The sequence below is a fragment of the Phyllobates terribilis genome, unplaced genomic scaffold (genome assembly GCF_046119375.1).
Source record: "Phyllobates terribilis strain yellow unplaced genomic scaffold, ASM4611937v1 Scaffold_178__1_contigs__length_3940740, whole genome shotgun sequence".
Lineage (NCBI taxonomy): Eukaryota > Metazoa > Chordata > Amphibia > Anura > Dendrobatidae > Phyllobates > Phyllobates terribilis.
Genome location: NW_027362938.1, coordinates 1,836,015 through 1,852,305, shown reverse-complemented (window position 1 = coordinate 1,852,305; position 16,291 = coordinate 1,836,015).

Sequence of the window (16,291 nt, the reverse complement as noted above, 5' to 3'; positions counted from 1 at the left end):
CGGCAGAGCTCACACACCACAACACGCTCCGCTGCGGCGCCACAAAAAGAGCGGACCTGGCTGCACACACACCTGCTCCTGTCACCTGTATACACAGTTGAAACCAGAAATTTACATACACTATATAAATGTTAGAACCCTCCTGTTTGTTTTTTCCATCTTGTGTTTTGCAGTCACGTGACCATCTGCCTTTATATTCCAGCTCCGCCCTTTTGGCTGTGTTGGACTTCAGTGTTGTTTGACTGCTTTTCTAGCCAGGTGCTTCTGTGCCTTTCTCTGTCAGTTCGCTTGGTCCTTCTGGGACCTCTAGTACCTTTTTGTCAGTTTATCTTTTTGTGTTCTGTAACAACTTCTCTGTTTAGGAGATGTCCCATTTTTGTTCCAGTCCTTAGTTCTTTTAGGGACCCCTCTCCTTTATGCTATAGGTCTTCGTTCAGACTAGCCGAGGACTAAGGCGGGTCTGTTCGCTAGGAACAGGCAGCCCGCTACATCGTAGGGATTCAGCTTAGTCTTACTGTAGGGACAGCTTTCTCCTTTCTTTCCTTAGTACTTGTTGCAGATCATAACAATAAAAAGACACATCTGCATGTTTTTCTCAATATCTGACATGAAATCAGAATAAACCTTCCCGTTTTAGGTCAATTAGGATTACCATAATTTTTAAGATTTGCCAAATGCCAGAATAATAAGAGAGAGAATGTTTTAAAGCATTTTTATTACTTACTGCAAAGTCATAAGTTTACATACACTAATATTGCTATACCTTTAAAAAATTCTGGACTGCCCATATGGTGATGTCATGTGTTTGGAAACTTCTGATAGCTTTTTTGGCAACATCTCAGTTAATTAGAGACACACCTGTGGATGTATTTTAATGCACACCTGAAACACACTGCTTCTTTGTGTAGCATCATGGGAAAGTCTAAAGAAATCAGCCAAGATATCAGGAAGAGAATTGTGGACTTGCACAAGTCTGGCTCATCCTTGGGTACAATTTCAAGATACCTGAAGGTGTCTCGTTAATCTGTACAAACAATTATATGCAAGTACAAACAAGATGGGAATGTCCAGCCATCATACCGCTCAGGAAGGAGACGGGTTCTGTGTCCCAGAGATGAACGTGCTTTGGTCCGATATGTGCATATCAAGGACAAAAGCAAAAGATCTTGTGAAGATGATAGGGGAAGCTGATAAGATTGTGTCAATATCCCCAGTGAAATGAGTACTGTATCAATATAGGCTGAAAGGCCACTGTGCCAGGAAGAAGCCATTACTCCAAAAGAAAGATAAAAAAGCCAGATTAATGTTTGCAAATGCACACAGGAACAAAGACCTTAATTTTTGGAGACATGTCCCGTGGTCTGATGAAACTAAAATTGAACTTTTTGGGCATAGTGACCATCGTTACTTTTGGAAGAAAAAAGGAGAAGCTTGGAAGCCTAAGAACACCATCCCAACTGTGAAACACGGGGGTGGCAGCATCATGTGGGGTTGATTTCCTGTAGGAGGGACTGGCGATAGCGCCACTCACAGGCATCACGTGACCTCCCGGCTGCAGCCGGCTCTTTCTTCCGCTGATGTCACGTCAAATGAGGGGTGACATTAGTGTCGCGGACCCCGCGGTGGATGCTGGGCTGTGGGCGGGGGTTACCCCGCGCGTCCCACCCAGCATCCTCCGCGCCCCACTCCCAATGAATGAGGAGACGGAAAGAGGGAAACTTTTGACTTAACAGTAAGTAATAAAAATGTCCTAAAACATTCTCTCTCTCCCATTATTCTGACATTTGGCAAATCTTAAAAATGATGGTAATCCTAATTGTCCTAAAATGGGAAAGGTTTATTCTGATTTCATGTCAGATATTGAGAAAAACATGCAGATGTGTCTATTTATACAGTGTATGGAAACTTCTGATTTCACCTGTGTATATATATATATATGTGTGTATATTATATACACGGCGAAGCTCACACACCACAACACCCACAGCAGAGGAACTGGCTGCACACACACCTGCTCCTGTCAGTGCTGTGAGCGCCCCTCATATCGCTGCTGGCTCCGCCCCTCATATCGCTGCTGGCTCCGCCCCTCATATCGCTGCTGGCTCCGCCCTCATATCGCTGCTGGCTCCGCCCCTCATATCGCTGCTGGCTCCGCCCCTCATATCGCTGCTGGCTCCGCCCCTCATATCGCTGCTGGCTCCGCCCCTCATGTCGCTGCTGGCTCCGCCCCTCATATCGCTGCTGGCTCCGCCCCTCACATCGCTGCTGGCTCCGCCCCTCATATCGCTGCTGGCTCCGCCCCTCATATCGCTGCTGGCTCCACCCCTCATGTCGCTGCTGGCGCTCCGCCCCTCATATCGCTGCTGGCTCCGCCCCTCATATCGCTGCTGGCTCCGCCTCTCATATAACTGCTGGCTCCGCCCCTCACATCGCTGCTGGCTCCGCCCCTCATATCGCTGCTGGCTCTGCCCCTCACATCACTGCTGGCTCCGCCTCTCATATCGCTGCTGGCTCCGCCTCTCATATAACTGCTGGCTCCGCCCCTCACATCGCTGCTGGCTCCGCCCCTCATATCGCTGCTGGCTCTGCCCCTCACATCACTGCTGGCTCCGCCCTTCATATCGCTGCTGGCTCCGCCCATCATATCGCTGCTGGCTCCGCCTCTCATATCGCTGCTGGCTCCGCCCATCATATCGCTGCTGGCTCCGCCTCTCATATCGCTGCTGGCTCCGCCCCTCATGTAGCCGCTGGCTCCGCCCCTCATGTCGCTGCTGGCTCCGCCCCTCACATCGCTGCTGGCTCCGCCCCTCACATCGCTGCTGGCTCCGCCCCTCACATCGCTGCTGGCTCCGCCCATCAGCCGCTCACAGTCCTCAGCAATATGGAGACATCCGCACTGATCAGAATCCTCGGGGGAGTGGCCTGTCACTGTAGTCACACAAGGGTTGTCATGGAGATCTCAAGGGAAGGCAGGTGGGCGGGGCTTAGAGCAGGAAGTAGAAGCCGTGCAGTGTGATTGGCTCCTTACCTTCTGCCAGTAATGGAGCAGATATATGGCTCCTATATAATGGAGGGGGTTCAGGAGGGGTTCCCCACCCTAAAGGTCAGGGGATAAATAATACTGGACATGAGCGAGGGCAGGAGGACATTATTCTATATTGTAAGAAATCTGATTTCTTCTTTCCTCACAGTTTTTCCTGTGCAAGGCCACATGTATTGTGCGATAATCTGTGAATATGGGGGGATCTGCTCCTCACATCCACATCAATCCCCCCACGTCTGAGCTCTCCCTTACAGGGGTCTTCTGCTCTGCACATTGATGCCGTATCCATGGAGATGACATCATGGCCGGTACATGCGGATCTCCCCGATGGGACCCTCATGTATCTGGAGGACGAGGCGCTGCTGCTCCTCGGGGAGAGGGGGCACAATTCCTGTACACATGATACAGGGGCTTCTGCCATCTCTGGGCTGAGAATAATGCTGGCAGCGCGCAGTCTACATGATGTGCGGATTACAAGTCTGCAGTCACAGAGAGTCACACAGATGACTGCAGCCTTCAGCTTCACACCGGACAATCCCTTTAAATACATGTATATTGCTCTAAAAAGACTTTTTACTATTTTGCTTCATGGATCATTTGCTCTGTTCGGCCTTTACCAGCTTTTTGCTTCCCAGCAGCACATTGATGGCTGCAGAATGAGTTAACTTGAGATTCAGTCAGTGAGCTCCTTATGATGTGGAGTTTCCAGCTCTTTTATTTCTGCGATGATTTATGACTGAATCAGAGATCAGCCCAACTTTCATGCTGGTCTGTGAACATAATCAGCACAGAGAAGGTCAGAATGAGCTCACTGATAAATTCTCAGTGAGCTCATTCTGCAACTAGCAATGCAAAGGAAATAAAAAAGCCAAATTGTTTATGAAACGTTATTGAAAAAATATTTGTATGTATATATTTAGCCCAAAATGTCTGAGGGTCCATATCCTTAGTACCAGCACAGCTGAGGATTTGGTATAATCAGGGGCGTACATAGGACGCAGAAGTTCTAATTGGGCCCCCCCCCAGCAACAAAAATGTAAATAATTGTCGGGGTCGCAGAAGATCAGATCTCACAACCTTCCAGCCTTTACATAGTAATTTTCCTCCTGCTGAAGTCCTAGATCCCTTTTTCATTGCCCATAAAGTGTGGTGCCAACAAAAGTGCCCCCCAAACATGGTATGATACCCCCATGGTGAATTCCTCCATATGCGCAGTATAATGACCCTACTGTACCCCACCTGAACTCCCAGGGTAAAGTATGATGACACCAACACAGTATGATCCCCCAACTGCCCCACACCTCTCCATACTCCATAGAGTACAATGCACTCGCCATGGTCCTCCACACAGTATAAGACTCTCGCCATGGTCCTCCACACAGTATAAGGCACTCGCCGTGGTCCTCCATGCAGTATAATACAGTCCCCATGGTCCTCCACGCAGTATAATGCACTCCCTCGTGGTCCTCCACGCAGTATAATGCACTCCCTCGTGGTCCTCCACGCAGTATAATGCACTCCCTCTTGGTCCTCCACGCAGTATAATGCACTCCCACGTGGTCCTCCACACAGTATAATGCACTCCCACGTGGTCCTCCACACAGTACAATGCACTCCCCGTGGTCCTCCACACAGTATAATGCACTCCCCCATGGTCCTCCACACAGTATAATGCTCTCCCCCATGGTCCTCCACACAGTACAATGCACTCCCCCATGGCCCTCCACACAGTACAATGCACTCCCCCATGGTCCTTCACACAGTACAATGCACTCCCCCATGGTCCTCCACACAGTACAATGCATTCCCTCATGGTCCTCCACACAGTATAAGACTCTCGCCATGGTCCTCCACACAGTATAAGGCACTCGCCATGGTCCTCCACGCAGTATAATACAGTCCTCATGGTCCTCCACGCAGTATAATGCACTCCCTCGTGGTCCTCCACGCTGTATAATGCACTCCCTCGTGGTCCTCCACGCTGTATAATGCACTCCCACGTGGTCCTCCACACAGTATAATGCACTCCCCCATGGTCCTCCACACAGTACAATGCACTCCCCCATGGTCCTCCACACAGTACAATGCACTCCCCCATGGTCCTCCACACAGTATAAGACACTCGCCATGGATCTCCACTCAGTATAATGCATTCCCCCATAGGGTAAAATGCAGCCCCAGTCCTCCAGTATTATCAGTACACACTGATTTAAAAATAAATCCATACTTACCGCTCCTCGTTCCCCGCTGCTTCAGTCTCTGCAGCTGATCACCTCCGCAGCTGCCAGCTCCACTGTCTGACACAGCGCGGCGCGTCATCATGCCGCTGCGTCAGACGCAGAGGAGGAATGATGGGAGAGATAGTGTCACATGATGCTCCCTCCTCCAGGTTTTCGTGGGCCCCGGGCGAAAGAGTCTCAGTGGCCCCTTTAACACATCCAACCATTCATGATGCACAGATACAGCAGAGAAATTATAGATATAGATATAGTACAATGCCAAACATTTCACTGACTTCTTACATTTCATGAGTGATATCTACTGTAAATTCTACAATAGCTCAGAAACCGGTGAATCCTCACAGCGCACAGTGCAGACCGGACAGTATAGTCCTCCATACAGTGTTATGGCACCAAATAGTCCTCCATACAATATTATGGGCACCACATAGTCCTCCATACAGTATTATGAGCCCCATATCATGCTCCATACAAAATACTGGATCCCATATAATTCACCGTAGAGAATACTGCCTTGTCCCCATGTAATGCCATATGCAGGCTGGACCCCATACAGAGGCCCCACAAGCCCGCTGCATCCCACCCGGGGCCCCCACAAGCCTTCTGCTTCCCCCCGGGGCCCCCACAAGCCTGCAGCACCCCCCCCCCCCCCGCAGAGGACCCAGAAGCCTGCAGCATCCCCCCCAGAGCTCCCACAAGCCCACAGCATCCCCCCCCAGAGCACCCACAAGCCTGCAGCATCCCCCGAGAGCACCCACAAGCCCACAGCATCCCCCCCCAGGGCCCCACAAGCAAGCAGCATCTCCCCCAGAGCACCCACAAGCCCACAGTATCCCCCCAAGGGCCCCCACAAACCCACAGCATCCCCCCCAGGGCCCCAGAAGCCCACAGCACCCCTTCAGGGCCCCACAAGCCCGCAGCATCCCCCCCAGAGCACCCACAAGCCCACAGCATCCCCCCCAGGGCCCCACAAGCCCGCAGCATCTCCCCCAGGGCCCCACAAGCTCACAGCATCCCCCCCAGAGCCCCCACAAGACCGCAAAATCCCCCTTAGGGCCCCCACAAGCCCACAGCATCCCCCCCCAGAGCCCTCACAAGCCCACAGCATCCCCTTAGGGCCCCCACAAGCACACATTATCCCTGCATTATTCCCCAGAGCCCCCTAAGATCTCCACAAGCATTAATTAACCCCACCAGACTGCCCTCCAGCATTAACCCCCCCAAATCCCTCACTCGCAAGTATCAAGCCCCCTCACCCCAAAAAACAACAAGAAGAAAAGACATCAGACCAGCAATTAATAGAACAATCTCCTGTTTCTCAGCTTAGGATACTGACCTCCTCCTGCAGCTTCACCGGCAGCTCTGTCTCTGCATGAGACTCTGGCATCTGGTGCTGAACTAGAACACGCCCCCGGAAATGACATCATACCTGGAAAGATCCCATACATTCTAGCGTCTAGGGCACGGGAAGAGGTAAGTATTGTGCCGGCCGGGGCCCTGAGCAGGCGGGGGTGGCCCATAGTGCGCTGGGATGCCCGACGGCGAGTAAGCCCCCCGCCTGCTCAGGGCCCCGCCGCTTGCCTGGGTGCAGGAGGGGGACCCGATGCGGGGGTACACAGTGCAGGCGACTGCTATGGGGCCCCCCCAGCTCACGGGCCCCATAGCAGTCGCGTGGCCTGCCGCCATTGGCGGGACGCCACTGGGTACAATGGTGTCTGGCCTGGACAATCCTCTGTAAGGGAAACCAAGTCCGAACTGATAGATTTTCCCTGCACTGATACATTGTAGCAAACGGTCAGGACAGGAAGGGGATCGTCTAGACTGAATACCATTGTAATAAATGCTCCGCTGCTGTCAGGATGAGATTTTTTTCAGGTTCTGGATATTAACAAGAATGATTTTATTCTCAGACAACAAGCAGAGATCTTACAAATGGCCGAAAAGTGGAATAATCCTTCATTGCAGAGACGAGAACTTTCCTCCTGTATCCGGCGGATCGTCCTGTGGCTGAGAACAGTCTTTGCGGAGCGATTCCTCCCTATGAGGGGAACGTCGGCGCGGTGGAGCTGCTGTATCAGCCACGGAGGGGAATGAAGAGCAAGAAAGATTTATCCCTCATCCTGGAGGATCCGGAGCTGAAGACTGCGGAGATCAAAGCTGAAGGTGAAGCCACATGTGATCTGTATACATCGGCAGAGGGGTCGTCACATGAGGAAATCCCCCCATATATATGGAGATGGCGATCTGTGGGGGCCGGACACAGAATGGGTGTGTGGTGTAACCAAAGAGAACACTAAGTCAGCACAGGAGCTGTGTACACAAAACGGAAGCATTCTGCAAAGTTACTTTATTCTCTTTATCCCCTTCCCGACATCCGCAGAATTTAAGTGTCGCAATTCCAATGAGTTGTGGATTTTTGGTTCAAGTTGCCCAACGGGACCAAAAAATAATGTGATAGAAAAGTATTAAAATTGAAATTTATATAGATAAAAAAAATCCTTTTAAATTTCCTCCCTCCATTTGTCAATACAAAGCAAGACTAAAAGATTATATATATATATTTATTTATTTAGTATTGACACACTGCCAAAAAGTCTGATCTATCAAATCATAAATATATTAACCCCTACAGCAAATGCCCAACAGCAAAGATAATCTAAACACCCCATTTTTTTTTTCTTTTTGGGTAATTTTACCTCCCAAAAAATGCATCAAAAAGATGAAAAGTTTGTAGACAGCAGAGAATGGCATCAATAACCCCCGCAGGTCGGCGAGCAGAAAGCGAACCTCGCCCAGATTCATCAGCAGAAACATGGAACAAATGCAGGGTCTCACAAAATGGTGACACAATACCGGGTTATTTATTACTGTTTGGTGACACCATAATACGGCAATTCTGGCTTCTTCATTTATTTTTCCGCTATTTAATAATTTGGGCTTTGATAGGTCGGACTTTTACAGACACGACAATATAAAATGTTTCTTTTTTAATTTCTTTTTTTTTACCTCGGGAAAAAGGGGTGATTTAACATTTTTGTTTATTTTTTTTCCTTTGTAAAACTTTTTTCTTTTTTTTCCATTTTTACTTTATTTTTTTATGTCCCCTTAGGGCACTTGAACCTGCAATCTCTTGACTGCTTATTCTATATACAGTAATCCTCTAGTAATGCAGTATACAGTTTATAAGATTAAGTCCAGACTGTGGATGAACTTCACAGGAGTACCAAGATGGCAGCCATGCAGGCCTTCACCATTCCCCTGACTGCCATTGTCATCCATTTCCTGGCGATAGCTCAATTTAAATGCCGCTGTTGGCTCAGGTGGCCACAGTCTACTCAAGTCGCCGCTGTTCTGGGCTGGCTGGCAAATTGCACACAGTAGCAACCCATCCTTACTGAGTTTTATCTATGGCTGATTCATAAAGTGAGTAAAGGTTACAAAGCTTTAAAAACATAAAGCCGGTGTTATGATGTAATAGTTGAGGTCAAATGCCGACTAGATTCTCATCAACTTCTATCAGTGGGCTACTCAGAGAGGTGTCTGAGACTCTAGTCAGCATGTGACCAGGCTCGGACTGGCCTGCTGGGGAATTCCCCGGTGGGCCCCACTGCAGGGCCAGCACTGACAAGAGAAGGAAGGCTCCTCCCACTCCTACCCTAGCACAGCTATGCACTTGTCTATACATCGTATGCTGTGTGTGTGGGTGTGTGTGGTTTGACTTGTCTATATACCGTATGCTGTGTGGGGGGACTTGTCTATATACTGTATGCTGTGTATGGGGGACTTGTCTATATACCGTATGCTGTGTGTGAGGGACTTGTCTATATACCACATGCTGTGTGTGGGGGACTTGTCTATATACTGTATGCTGTGTGTGGGGGGGGACTTGTCTATATACCGTATGCTGTGTGTGGGGGACTTGTCTATATACCGTATGCTGTGTGTGGGGGACTTATCTATATACCGTATGCTGTGTGTGGGGGACTTGTCTATATACCGTATGCTGTGTGTGGGGGACTTGTCTATATACCGTATGCTGTGTGTGGGGGACTTGTCTATATACCGTATGCTGTGTGTGGGGGACTTGTCTATATACTGTATGCTGTGTGTGGGGGACTTGTCTATATACAGTATGCTGCGTGTGGGGGACTTGTCTATATACTGTATGCTGTGTGTGAGGGACTTGTCTATATACCACATGCTGTGTGTGGGGGACTTGTCTATATACTGTATGCTGTGTGTGGGGGGGGACTTGTCTATATACCGTATGCTGTGTGTGGGGGACTTGTCTATATACCGTATGCTGTGTGGGGGGACTTGTCTATATACTGTATGCTGTGTGGGGGGACTTGTCTATATACTGTATGCTGTGTGTGGGGGACTTGTCTATATACCGTATACTGTGTGTGGGGGACTTGTCTATATACCGTATGCTGTGTGAGGGGGACTTGTCTATATACCGTATGCTGTGTGTGGGGGACTTGTCTATATACCGTATGCTGTGTGTGGGGGACTTGTCTATATACCGTATGCTGCGTGTGGGGAACTTGTCTATATACCGTATGCTGTGTGTGGGGAACTTGTCTATATACTGTATGCTGTGTGTGGGGACTTGTCTATATACTGTATGCTGTGTGTGGGGACTTGTCTATATACCGTATGCTGTGTGTGGGGGGACTTGTCTATATACCGTATGCTGTGTGTGGGGGACTTGTCTATATACCGTATGCTGTGTGTGGGGGACTTGTCTATATACTGTATGCTGTGTGTGGGGGACTTGTCTATATACTGTATGCTGTGTGGGGGGGACTTGTCTATATACCGTATGCTGTGTGTGGGGGACTTGTCTATATACTGTATGCTGTGTGTGGGGGGACTTGTCTATATACCGTATGCTGTGTGTGGGGGACTTGTCTATATACTGTATGCTGTGTGTGGGGACTTGTCTATATACTGTATGCTGTGTGTGGGGGACATGTCTATATACTGTATGCTGTGTTGGGGGGACTTGTCTATATACCGTATGCTGTGTGGGGGACTTGTCTATATACCGTATGCTGTGTGTGGGGGACTTGTCTATATACTGTATGCTGTGTGTGGGGGGGACTTGTCTATATACTGTATGCTGTGTGTGGGGGGGACTTGTCTATATACCGTATGCTGTGTGGGGGGACTTGTCTATATACCATATGCTGTGTGTGGGGGACTTGTCTATATACTGTATGCTGTGTGGGGGGACTTGTCTATATACCGAATGCTGTGTGGGGGGGACTTGTCTATATACTGTATGCTGTGTGTGGGGGACTTGTCTATATACCGTATGCTGTGTATGGGGGACTTGTCTATATACCGTATGGGGGGGACTTGTCTATATACCATATGCTGTGTGTGGGGGACTTGTCTATATACTGTATGCTGTGTGGGGGACTTGTCTATATACTGTATGCTGTGTGTGGGGGACTTGTCTATATACTGTATGCTGTGTGTGGGGGACTTGTCTATATACCGTATGCTGTGTGGGGGGGACTTGTCTATATACCGTAAGCTGTGTGTGGGGGACTTGTCTATATACTTTATGCTGTGTATGGGGGACTTGTCTATATACTGTATGCTGTGTATGGGGGACTTGTCTATATACTGTATGCTGTGTGTGGGGGACTTGTCTATATACTGTATGCTGTGTGTGGGGGACTTGTCTATATACCTTATGCTGTGTGTGGGGGGACTTGTCTATATACCGTATGCTGCGTGTGGGGAACTTGTCTATATACCGTATGCTGTGTGTGGGGAACTTGTCTATATACTGTATGCTGTGTGTGGGGACTTGTCTATATACTGTATGCTGTGTGTGGGGACTTGTCTATATACCGTATGCTGTGTGTGGGGGGACTTGTCTATATACCGTATGCTGTGTGTGGGGGACTTGTCTATATACCGTATGCTGTGTGTGGGGGACTTGTCTATATACTGTATGCTGTGTGTGGGGGACTTGTCTATATACTGTATGCTGTGTGGGGGGGACTTGTCTATATACCGTATGCTGTGTGTGGGGGACTTGTCTATATACTGTATGCTGTGTGTGGGGGGACTTGTCTATATACCGTATGCTGTGTGTGGGGGACTTGTCTATATACTGTATGCTGTGTGTGGGGACTTGTCTATATACTGTATGCTGTGTGTGGGGGACATGTCTATATACTGTATGCTGTGTGGGGGGGACTTGTCTATATACCGTATGCTGTGTGGGGGACTTGTCTATATACCGTATGCTGTGTGTGGGGGACTTGTCTATATACTGTATGCTGTGTGTGGGGGGGACTTGTCTATATACTGTATGCTGTGTGTGGGGGGGACTTGTCTATATACCGTATGCTGTGTGGGGGGACTTGTCTATATACCATATGCTGTGTGTGGGGGACTTGTCTATATACTGTATGCTGTGTGGGGGGACTTGTCTATATACCGAATGCTGTGTGGGGGGGACTTGTCTATATACTGTATGCTGTGTGTGGGGGACTTGTCTATATACCGTATGCTGTGTGGGGGGGACTTGTCTATATACCGTATGCTGTGTGTGGGGGACTGACATGTCTATATACCGTATGGGGGGGACTTGTCTATATACCATATGCTGTGTGTGGGGGACTTGTCTATATACTGTATGCTGTGTGGGGGACTTGTCTATATACTGTATGCTGTGTGTGGGGGACTTGTCTATATACTGTATGCTGTGTGTGGGGGACTTGTCTATATACTGTATGCTGTGTGGGGGGGACTTGTCTATATACCGTAAGCTGTGTGTGGGGGACTTGTCTATATACTTTATGCTGTGTATGGGGGACTTGTCTATATACTGTATGCTGTGTATGGGGGACTTGTCTATATACTGTATGCTGTGTGTGGGGGACTTGTCTATATACTGTATGCTGTGTGTGGGGGACTTGTCTATATACCTTATGCTGTGTGTGGGGGGACTTGTCTATATACCGTATGCTGTGTGTGGGGGACTTGTCTATATACCGTATGCTGTGTGGGGGGGACTTGTCTATATACTGTATGCTGTGTGGGGGGACTTGTCTATATACCGTATGCTGTGTGTGGGGGACTTGTCTATATACCGTATGCTGTGTATGGGGGACTTGTCTATATACCGTATGCTGTGTGTGGGGGGACTTGTCTATATACCGTAAGCTGTGTGTGGGGGACTTGTCTATATACTGTATGCTGTGTGTGGGGGGACTTGTCTATATACCGTATGCTGTGTATGGGGGACTTGTCTATATACCGTATGCTGTGTGTGGGGGGACTTGTCTATATACCGTATGCTGTGTGTGGGGGACTTGTCTATATACCGTATGCTGTGTGGGGGGGACTTGTCTATATACTGTATGCTGTGTGGGGGGGACTTGTCTATATACTGTATGCTGTGTGTGGGGGACTTGTCTATATACCGTATGCTGTGTGTGGGGGACTTGTCTATATACCGTATGCTGTGTGGGGGGGACTTGTCTATATACTGTATGCTGTGTGGGGGGGACTTGTCTATATACTGTATGCTGTGTGTGGGGGACTTGTCTATATACCGTATGCTGTGTGTGGGGGACTTGTCTATATACTGTATGCTGTGTGGGGGGGACTTGTCTATATACTGTATGCTGTGTGTGGGGGACTTGTCTATATACCGTATGCTGTGTGTGGGGGACTTGTCTATATACTGTATGCTGTGTGGGGGGGACTTGTCTATATACTGTATGCTGTGTGTGGGGGACTTGTCTATATACCGTATGCTGTGTGTGGGGGACTTGTCTATATACCGTATGCTGTGTGTGGGGGACTTGTCTATATACTGTATGCTGTGTGTGGGGGACTTGTCTATATACTGTATGCTGTGTGGGGGGGACTTGTCTATATACCGTATGCTGTGTGGGGGACTTGTCTATATACCGTATGCTGTGTGTGGGGGACTTGTCTATATACTGTATGCTGTGTGTGGGGGACATGTCTATATACTGTATGCTGTGTGGGGGGGACTTGTCTATATACCGTATGCTGTGTGGGGGACTTGTCTATATACCGTATGCTGTGTGTGGGGGACTTGTCTATATACTGTATGCTGTGTGTGGGGGGGACTTGTCTATATACTGTATGCTGTGTGTGGGGGGGACTTGTCTATATACCGTATGCTGTGTGGGGGGACTTGTCTATATACCATATGCTGTGTGTGGGGGACTTGTCTATATACTGTATGCTGTGTGGGGGGACTTGTCTATATACCGAATGCTGTGTGGGGGGGACTTGTCTATATACTGTATGCTGTGTGTGGGGGACTTGTCTATATACCGTATGCTGTGTGGGGGGGACTTGTCTATATACCGTATGCTGTGTGTGGGGGACTGACATGTCTATATACCGTATGGGGGGGACTTGTCTATATACCATATGCTGTGTGTGGGGGACTTGTCTATATACTGTATGCTGTGTGGGGGACTTGTCTATATACTGTATGCTGTGTGTGGGGGACTTGTCTATATACTGTATGCTGTGTGTGGGGGACTTGTCTATATACCGTATGCTGTGTGGGGGGGACTTGTCTATATACCGTAAGCTGTGTGTGGGGGACTTGTCTATATACTTTATGCTGTGTATGGGGGACTTGTCTATATACTGTATGCTGTGTATGGGGGACTTGTCTATATACTGTATGCTGTGTGTGGGGGACTTGTCTATATACTGTATGCTGTGTGTGGGGGACTTGTCTATATACCTTATGCTGTGTGTGGGGGGACTTGTCTATATACCGTATGCTGTGTGTGGGGGACTTGTCTATATACCGTATGCTGTGTGGGGGGGACTTGTCTATATACTGTATGCTGTGTGGGGGGACTTGTCTATATACCGTATGCTGTGTGTGGGGGACTTGTCTATATACCGTATGCTGTGTATGGGGGACTTGTCTATATACCGTATGCTGTGTGTGGGGGGACTTGTCTATATACCGTAAGCTGTGTGTGGGGGACTTGTCTATATACTGTATGCTGTGTATGGGGGACTTGTCTATATACCGTATGCTGTGTATGGGGGACTTGTCTATATACCGTATGCTGTGTGTGGGGGGACTTGTCTATATACCGTATGCTGTGTGTGGGGGACTTGTCTATATACCGTATGCTGTGTGGGGGGGACTTGTCTATATACTGTATGCTGTGTGTGGGGGACTTGTCTATATACCGTATGCTGTGTGTGGGGGACTTGTCTATATACCGTATGCTGTGTGTGGGGAAATTGTCTATATACCGTATGCTGTGTGGGGGGGACTTGTCTATATACCGTATGCTGTGTGGGGGGGACTTGTCTATATACCGTATGCTGTGTGGGGGGGACTTGTCTATATACCATATGCTGTGTGGGGGGGACTTGTCTATATACTGTATGCTGTGTGTGGGGGACTTGTCTATATACTGTATGCTGTGTGTGGGGGGACTTGTCTATATACCGTATGCTGTGTGTGGGGAAATTGTCTATATACCGTATGCTGTGTGGGGGGGACTTGTCTATATACCGTATGCTGTGTGGGGGGGACTTGTCTATATACCGTATGCTGTGTGGGGGGGACTTGTCTATATACCATATGCTGTGTGGGGGGGACTTGTCTATATACTGTATGCTGTGTGTGGGGGACTTGTCTATATACTGTATGCTGTGTGGGGGGACTTGTCTATATACTGTATTCTGTGTGTGGGGGACTTGTCTATATACTGTATGCTGTGTGGGGGGACTTGTCTATATACTGTATGCTGTGTATGGGGGACTTGTCTATATACTGTATGCTGTGTGGGGGGACTTGTCTATATACTGTATGCTGTGTATGGGGGACTTGTCTATATACTGTATGCTGTGTGTGGGGGACTTGTCTATATACCGTATGCTGTGTGTGGGGGACTTGTCTATATACCGTATGCTGTGTGTGGGACTTATCTATATACTGTATGGTGTGTGTGGGGGACTTGTCTATATACCGTATGCTGTGTATAGGGGACTTGTCTATATACTGTATGCTGTGTATAGGGGACTTGTCTATATACTGTATGCTGTGTGTGGGGGACTTGTCTATATACTGTATGCTGTGTGTGGGGGACTTGTCTATATACTGTATGCTGTGTGTGGGGGACTTGTCTATATACCGTATGCTGTGTATAGGGGACTTGTCTATATACTGTATGCTGTGTGTGGGGGACTTGTCTATATACTGTATGCTGTGTATGGGGGACTTGTCTATATACCTTATGCTGTGTGTGGGGGGACTTGTCTATATACCGTATGCTGTGTGTGGGGGACTTGTCTATATACCGTATGCTGTGTGGGGGGGACTTGTCTATATACTGTATGCTGTGTGGGGGGACTTGTCTATATACTGTATGCTGTGTGTGGGGGACTTGTCTATATACCGTATGCTGTGTGTGGGGGACTTGTCTATATACCGTATGCTGTGTGTGGGGGACTTGTCTATATACCGTAAGCTGTGTGTAGGGGACTTGTCTATATACTGTATGCTGTGTATGGGGGACTTGTCTATATACCGTATGCTGTGTATGGGGGACTTGTCTATATACCGTATGCTGTGTGTGGGGGGACTTGTCTATATACCGTATGCTGTGTGTGGGGGACTTGTCTATATACCGTATGCTGTGTGGGGGGGACTTGTCTATATACCGTATGCTGTGTGGGGGGGACTTGTCTATATACCGTATGCTGTGTGGGGGGGACTTGTCTATATACTGTATGCTGTGTGGGGGGGACTTGTCTATATACCGTATGCTGTGTGGGGGGACTTGTCTATATACTGTATGCTGTGTGGGGGGACTTGTCTATATACTGTATTCTGTGTGTGGGGGACTTGTCTATATACTGTATGCTGTGTGAGCGGACTTGTCTATATACTGTATGCTGTGTGTGGGGGGGACTTGTCTATATACCGTATGCTGTGTGTGGGGGACTTGTCTATATACTG